General features: G+C 36.3%; 1 non-coding gene across 1 annotated transcript; it reads right to left on the bottom strand.

The window, feature by feature from the left end:
- Positions 1-1,410: 1,410 nt before the first annotated feature.
- LOC131515637 (U2 spliceosomal RNA) lies at positions 1,411-1,597 on the bottom strand. Its single transcript, XR_009263688.1, has one exon. It is a non-coding gene; the product is annotated as a U2 spliceosomal RNA (small nuclear RNA).
- Positions 1,598-7,913: the final 6,316 nt, after the last annotated feature.

Below are 7,913 nucleotides of genomic sequence, written 5' to 3'. Positions count from 1 at the left end.
ATTATTAAAATAATTATACAAGTCATAGTATTCCTCAATAGATTATAACTTCCGAGAATACATTGGCTGGCACAGAGTAGTTCCATAATAAATAATATTTAGTAATAGTTAAAATAGTAACAAATATTAAAAATAGTAACATTGTGCAGTGGATAATACTTAAGATCACAAACTGATCTTCAAAAACACTGCTAGTAATTTAGAAATGGCACATAACAGGGGCGCCTGGGTGGCGCAGTCGGTTAAGCGTCCGACTTCAGCCAGGTCACGATCTCGCGGTCCGTGAGTTCGAGCCCCGCGTCAGGCTCTGGGCTGATGGCTCGGAGCCTGGAGCCTGTTTCCGATTCTGTGTCTCCCTCTCTCTCTGCCCCTCCCCCGTTCATGCTCTGTCTCTCTCTGTCCCAAAAATAAATTAAAAACAAAAACAAACAAACAAACAAAAGAAATGGCACATAACATCAGTATAACTTAAGGGTAATTATAAATCTTGGAACAATTCATTTGATTATGTTTTGGGGATGCAACATTTTTGTTTCTAGAATTCCTCTGTGACTACTCTAGCTCTTTAGTTTATATTAGAAACTGACAGCTCATTAACAGCTCATTAGGAATGCTGTTAACTGCGCAAAAGAAATATATTCTGCATAGCAGATTCTTACTTGTGAAATGTATTGAAGTTTGGGTCAGATTCAGCATTTCAGGGAGAATAAACATTTCTGCCTATCAGTGATGAAAAAGCACAGACATGCAGGGTTAAAATGAGGGAAAAAAGTGCCATAAGTTTCAATATATTTGAAAAAAAATATTCCAATGTGACATACTTTCTTTTTCTGCTACTTTTTCTCTGACTGCCAATTTATAGAAGTTGCCTGTCAATCTCCATTTTCCTCCAAAACACACAGTTATCATTCATCCCAATGTCCTAATTATAAAATCATTTTATTTAAACTTTGGAGATTTGGAATTACTTGTCAATGGGAAAGCCAAGTCACATTTTATGAATAAACACATGAAAAGAAGATTATTAAAATGGCTTTTAAAAAGTAAAGAAAAAAATGATCCCAAAGTTTTGGATTTTTTTTCCTTCAAAAAATAAGTTATAAGAAAACAAAACCTGGGAGAGGAAATCACTAAAGACAGAAACAGAAGACGGAAAAAAATTAGGAAAACCACTTCCACTATTGGCTTATACTTGTATTCATGTTCCTAGTATGTAAGAAGACCATAGTGGACGTGTAGATATATATTCCATACACTCCTGCATTGCAATCTTGACTGACTTTTCCTGACTCTAGTTGCACCTGTAGAGTGAAGGCACCTGGCACATAGATACACTAAGACCCTCCAGGCAGAAGCTCAGGAATCACTACAGGTGGTCAACAGTACTGGAGCTGCTTGGTTATTCCCCAGAGGGGGTGCACCTTTCCTGGTATTGCAATACCTGGTGAATGCCTGCAGTGGACAGAACAAGGTCCTATTCCATCTTCCTGCTCCAAAAATCCGTTAGCATATTGTCCTCAGAAAGAGGACATATCAGATATTAAACTGATAAGAACAGATACTACACTTGATATTAGCCAAAAGGCGGAGAAGTGATGGTCCCCAAGTTGTAAAAAATGCCCTATGCTTTGAACCTGACTGGGGGTAGAGAAACTATGGTCCATGAGCCAAATCCAGCCCATTACCTCTTTCTGTAGATAAAGTTTCATTGGAACACAGTCAGACTCATTCACTTCAGAGTTATCGATAGCTGATTTCATGCTACAATAATAGAATGGAGTAGCTACAAAACATACCATATGGCTCAGAAAACCTGAAATGTTTACTATTTGACTTTTATTATTTTGTTGATCTCTGGTCAAATTGGGATAATTTTTTAATATCTCGAGATGTAAGCTATTTGAGTTATAAACAGTACATACATATAGAGAATATTTCTTTGGCTGGAAAGTCCACAAAACTAGCATCTTTAATTTTTTTAACATTTATTTATTATTGAGAGGCAGAGAGACACAGAGAATGAACAGAGGAGTGGTATAGAGAAGAGGGGACACAGAATCTGAAGCAGACTCCAGGCTCTGAGCTGTCAGCACAGAGCTTGACCCAGGGCTCCAACTCACAAACCACGAGATCATGACCTGAACCGAAGTCGGTTGGTTGCTTAACCAACTGAGCCACCCAGGCACCCCCACAAAACTGGCATCTTTAACTTTTGCATCTGGACACATTTAAATCTTTAGGTGTAAGTAAATCAGATTAATTTATAAAGCTCAGGTTATAATTATTGTTTTCACTTTCTCTATTTGTTATTACAACAGGGATGGGATGTCAGCTCACTACTGTAGTATACAATAAGTTGTACTTTAATTTTTTTTTTTTTACTATAATTTCTATTTTGAACTCATGGTTCTCTAAGGTAGTAAATTTTAATTTTTTTTTTTTTCAACGCTTTTTATTTATTTTTTGGGACAGAGAGAGACAGAGCATGAACGGGGGAGGGGCAGAGAGAGAGGGAGACACAGAATCGGAAACAGGCTCCAGGCTCCGAACCATCAGCCCAGGGCCTGACGCGGGGCTCGAACTCACAGGCCGTGAGATCGTGACCTGGCTGAAGTCGGACGCTTAACCGACTGCGCCACCCAGGCGCCCCTCTAAGGTAGTAAATTTTAAACTCATTGTTTTAATTTGTGGATTTTCCTTATTTCACCATTTCCATGTCTGCTTGAGTTATAGAAGTTTTCAGAGGACTGGTTATGGATGTTGACTATTCTCGCTTCTGATTTGATCATTGTTCTTATATGGTTTTAGTTGTTAATCCACACATGTGATTCCAGAGCTATCCAACATTCTCTATGGTATTTACTCATGGTAATTTAATTAGTTCATCATGAGACTTTATTCTATCCTCTAGGTCTCTTCATGACTATCGGATCTACTGTTTCAAGGCCATTTATGTGGACTTGTGATTCACCTTGCTCTTCCTATAATTTTCTGTAGAAAGAAAACTCGATATGCCCTACTTATCTATTCTTACTCTATATCTTTTTCATTTGAGTTTTTGTGCAGCCTGCTTGTCGTTCTGCCTGAGCATAAGGAGCAAAGGCCCTTTTTTTAGAACATACCAATGCTTTTTCATTTCTACTCTGTATTCCTCCATTCAGTGGAAACTGCATTTCTCAAATCCCGTTTCCCCAATACATTTATTTATGCCCAGTGATCTTCTCCTGTGAAAGATAGTGGCCTATGCAAAAGAAGCTTTAAAAAATGAGCACATATCAATATATTTTGTCACATCTCTCTGCAAAAGCAAGGAGCCTAAATATTGAGTCTGTTTAAATACAGGTGAGAGGAAAAGAGGAAAACAAAACTGGGAAACCAAAATAGTAGTCTGGTAAGATTTCTGAAATAGTATTTCACTACACTGATCGCTTGCTATTGTCATATCAAATCTTAATAAAATCTTAATTTTATATATCAATATCTTTTAGTGCAGATATATTATTGATCCAGATATATTAGTTTAAGGCAAAGCAACAATTAACCCCCAAATCTTAGTAGTGTAATGTGATAAATGCTGATACCTTTTCAACTGTATATCCACTACAGTTGGGGTAAGCAACTATGCCATACCACCTCTCAAGGCTTCAGTATAATGGTGGCTCTACCACTCTGAAATCCACCCTTGGAAACATGAGCCCCTTCTCGTCATCAAGAAGAGGCAAAAGGAGACTAGAAAACAATGCATAGTCTTTTCTCTGGCTTGGCCATGATGTGAAATATATCACTTTAGCTCTATTATTGAGTAGAGTTAGCACACAATTACATATAAAAATAAATAGGGTGAAAGTGAGTCTTCTGTATGTCCAGGCAAGAGAAAATTGAAATGAGATATAGTAGTATTTCCAACACAGGAAATATTATGTGCTGACAAATTTCCAATCTTTGTAAATTTTTGTGTAAGGAATCTCTGGGATCATAGTTTCAAGCCATCAGATAAAACATATCACATTGCAAGAGAACAATTCTATCTTGGAAAAAAAGAAAAACAGTTTGTCTAGTCAGAAGCATGTGAAGATAACTCCTCACTAAAAGAAACAATTGCAGAAGCATCCAGAATTTCTCCTCCAATATGTTCCATAATTCAGAATCTCAAGAGGTATGTGCAGTTTAATTTTATTCCCTTACTTGTTTAACCATAATGAAAAGATAAGTGTTCATTGCAGAAATGAATGTCTTCAAGTTTTGCTTTTGCTGTTTTAATAAAATACATTCTTTAAAGAAAAAAAGTTATAGAAATATATGAATACTTAATTATTTCTAAGCTATTGTTGCATTTTTCTCATGATATCTTTTATTTATTTTAATTAAATGGAAGTTCATGAAAAATGAAAAAGTCACATCTAGAGTCAAAGAACATATTGGCATGCTGTGTCCCCTCAATTAAAAAAAATTCTTAAATGAGTAGAAAGGAAGTGTTACTATATGAAAACGTGAATTTTTTTTTTTTGTTTTAGAAGTTTCAAAAATTAGGATGTCATAGGTACAGCATACATAACATATATAATGGATGTGTGTGCTAAATTTAATTTAGGAGAGTGATTTGAAAAATAAGTAAAATTAAAAGATTGAAGAGAAAAGGATAAAATTAAATTTTATTTTAACACAATGTAATAATTTTCTAATATGTGTATTTAAGGTAATCAGAACTGCACATCATTTTCTCATTTATTGATTTGAACCAAAGGATGTGGTAGTGATTTTTTCAGAATAATGTTTTTGAAAGTGTTAGAAAAGTAAAAATAATGGTTATAAGGAAGGATGTATCTATAGCTATGTATTATAGCTCTTTCAGTCACAACTCTATCACACTGTGGGAAAAAAAACAAAAAAAACATCTATTTAGTTGGAAAGAGCATGTATAGCAAATTGACTTGAGTCAGCAAATAGGCCACATGGTTGTGGAGTCCTGATTCACTTCCTTTCATTAGTTCCCCCTATCAAATAAACTGAAGTTTAAATTACCATCTTCAAAGTTTAATTTATTTTCTTAGTCAAGCAGTTAACCATATTTATAGAGGCCTGACAATTCTAGGAAAGAAAAGTGCTGATAATAGCACCAATATGAGGAGAGAAAGATTTAAAAAATGTAAATTTTCATTTAAAATGCTAATGAAATATTTTTCTCAAAATGCATGTAATTATAATTTACAAAAATTTTAATTTTCTGGGAGCTGACATATCAATTTACTTTTAATCAAAATTTCTCCTTCCTTTAATTATATAGTCATTTATTTAATCTAGATTCACAACTATATAATCTTATATAAATAGATTTAAACTTAATGTTGGGAAAAAGAAGGAATATTTTCAGCCTGTTGGAAATGTCATTCTTTTTTTAATTTTTTTTTTAAATTATTTATTATTTTTGAAAGAGAGAAAGAGAGAGAGAGAGAGAAAGAAAGAGAGCTAACACGAGCGAGGGAGGGCCAGAGAGGGAGACACAAAATCTGAAGCAGGCTGCAGGCTCTGAGTTGTCAGCACAGAGCTGACACAGGGCCCAAACCCACAAACTGTGAGATCATGACATGAGCTTAAGCCAGACGCTCAACTGACTAAGCCACCCAAGCAGTCCAGAAGAGGTCATTTTTAATTTAACACCCATAAGATGCATTTATTTTGTCATATGTTTAATGTATATTTATAAATATTTACATATTTATTTATAATGCATACTTATTATATATTTAAAAATATATGTTACGTTCATATATGAAAAATGTCTATGAATGTTAATGTCATTAGAAGTGTACATCATGATGTAGTTAGTGTATTTTCTTTTACTGGAGGCAACTAAGCATAAACTTAACTAGCTCCAAGAAGCATATTATTGATGGGGACTCTCATATTGGATGAGAGTTTAAATTACATATCTTTTAAATAATTTTCAAATTATAAATTAATCTTTTAGAATCAAATCCTCATCTAAGATAAAAATCCCCACTAATAATACATTTCTTGGAGTTAGCTAAGTTTAGGCTCACCTGCTTCCAGTAAAAGAAAATACACCACATCATGTCATTCATCTCTAAGGACTTTAACTTCATAGACATTTTTCTTAGATCAGGCTGCCTAGGAGCCCACACAGGAGATTTATTCAATGTAGGATAGGAGTGCCCCTGGAATCAACATCTGTGCGGGAGTGAAAGAAGAAGGATTACACAGATGAAGGAATTAAATTGGAATGTAGTTGCACCAAGGACTCAGCCAATGTGATGGAGATCTCTGGAGCTAGGATGGCGATTCCAAGTTATCCTGCCTTCAAACAGGGAGGCTCATTTTTTATACCACTGTATAAACCAGCCATTGAATTTAGCATGTCTTGGGGAGGGCTTGTGACCACCATACAGGTGGCATTTCTTGCAGAGCAACTTGGTTGTGAGCTGTCAGCTTTCAACACATGAAGGTGGATGAATGCTTCAATCATAAAGGATAGGTCTGTGCAACCTACCAAAGATTTTACTCATCTCAACCCTAGTTACACTCTGATCGATTTTTTTTTAGTAATAAAATGTTCAAACAGTGTCATAACATTCTGTTTGATCTCCTTTACTGAGAAAACACTTAAGAAGGTTAATGGGATGAACTCTACAACCCACATCCCTATCCCACCATTGCCACTGGACCAGAGATCTCAATTGATACGTATCTATTCTCTCACTACTTTTCATTCAAGATTTTCCTTAACCCAGGCTGGTACCTCTGTGGAGGGATGATCAACAATGTCATTTCTGATGGTATAAGTCCCCAGGTGCCACACCCTTTTCAGGTCAGGGCAAACACAATAGTACATTTACTGTCAAACTTTCACCAAAGAATACCAAGAGATGCCTCCAAAGGGTAACTGAAGAGCCATATATCTCACTTATGTCCCCAAGTTTTTTTTCTTTTGGTGTTTATTTATTTTTTGAGAGAGCGAGATAGGGTGTGAGCAGGGGAGGTACAGACAGAGAGGGAGACATAGAATCTGAAGTAGGCTCCAGGCTCCAAGCACAGACTCAAACCCACAAGCCGTGAGATCATGACCTGAACCAAAGTCAGCCGCCTCACTGACTGAGGCCACTCAGGTGCCCCCCTTACATCCCCAAGTCTTAAGAGTAGCTCAATCTTCTATTAATAACTGGCCAATTTTTCAGGAGAAAAGAATAGCTCCTTTTTCTTGCCCCATGGTGTCTTTGCATGAGAAGCCTGAACTAAGCAAGCAGCAGTCACAAACTAAAGTTATTAGAACTATTACTATGTGTCTCCTGGTGGAATCATACCTCTTTAACAGTAAGCACCTCTAAATCCAGAGAATTGGTATGGGAAGTATAAATTCCTTAAGTAGGCAACTAGGTGTGATGTAAGCAAGGCCATCCTACTCTCACCACTGGGTAATCAGACCCAAGTTTCCTATTTATTGGGCACATAGCATCATATTATAACCATTGCTTTATTATCAACTCCAGGTCAACACTTCAGTTCCACCTTCAGAGGCCACGTTCTGCTCTAGATATTACCATTGGATCTCACTGCCATGTGCCTTTGCTATAAGTTGGATCTCTTGGTCTGATTAGTTGTTACATGAGATACTCTGTAAGAAAATCAAACATTTTATAAGTAATCAGATAGAGGTGCTAGCTAGGAGCTTAAGAGCAGGGAAGGCAAAGCCATACCAGGAACACATATGGATGTCAGTTAAATTACTATGGTTTTGGAGGTCCATCTGGCTGACTGGTCTCCTTGAGGGAAGTACCATAATGGGGCATAGGTTTCAGTCTCTGCTGTAGGCAGTTTTGATATTCAGCAACAATAATAGAGTTGAGTAGGACCCAAATCATAGGGCCTTTGGGTAGTCTATGTCCCTATTAACCTTG

Source organism: Neofelis nebulosa, chromosome 6 (assembly GCF_028018385.1).
Source record: "Neofelis nebulosa isolate mNeoNeb1 chromosome 6, mNeoNeb1.pri, whole genome shotgun sequence".
NCBI classification, from domain to species: domain Eukaryota; kingdom Metazoa; phylum Chordata; class Mammalia; order Carnivora; family Felidae; genus Neofelis; species Neofelis nebulosa.
Note: the sequence above shows the minus strand (reverse complement) of the source record. Positions and strands in the feature narration are given on the sequence as shown.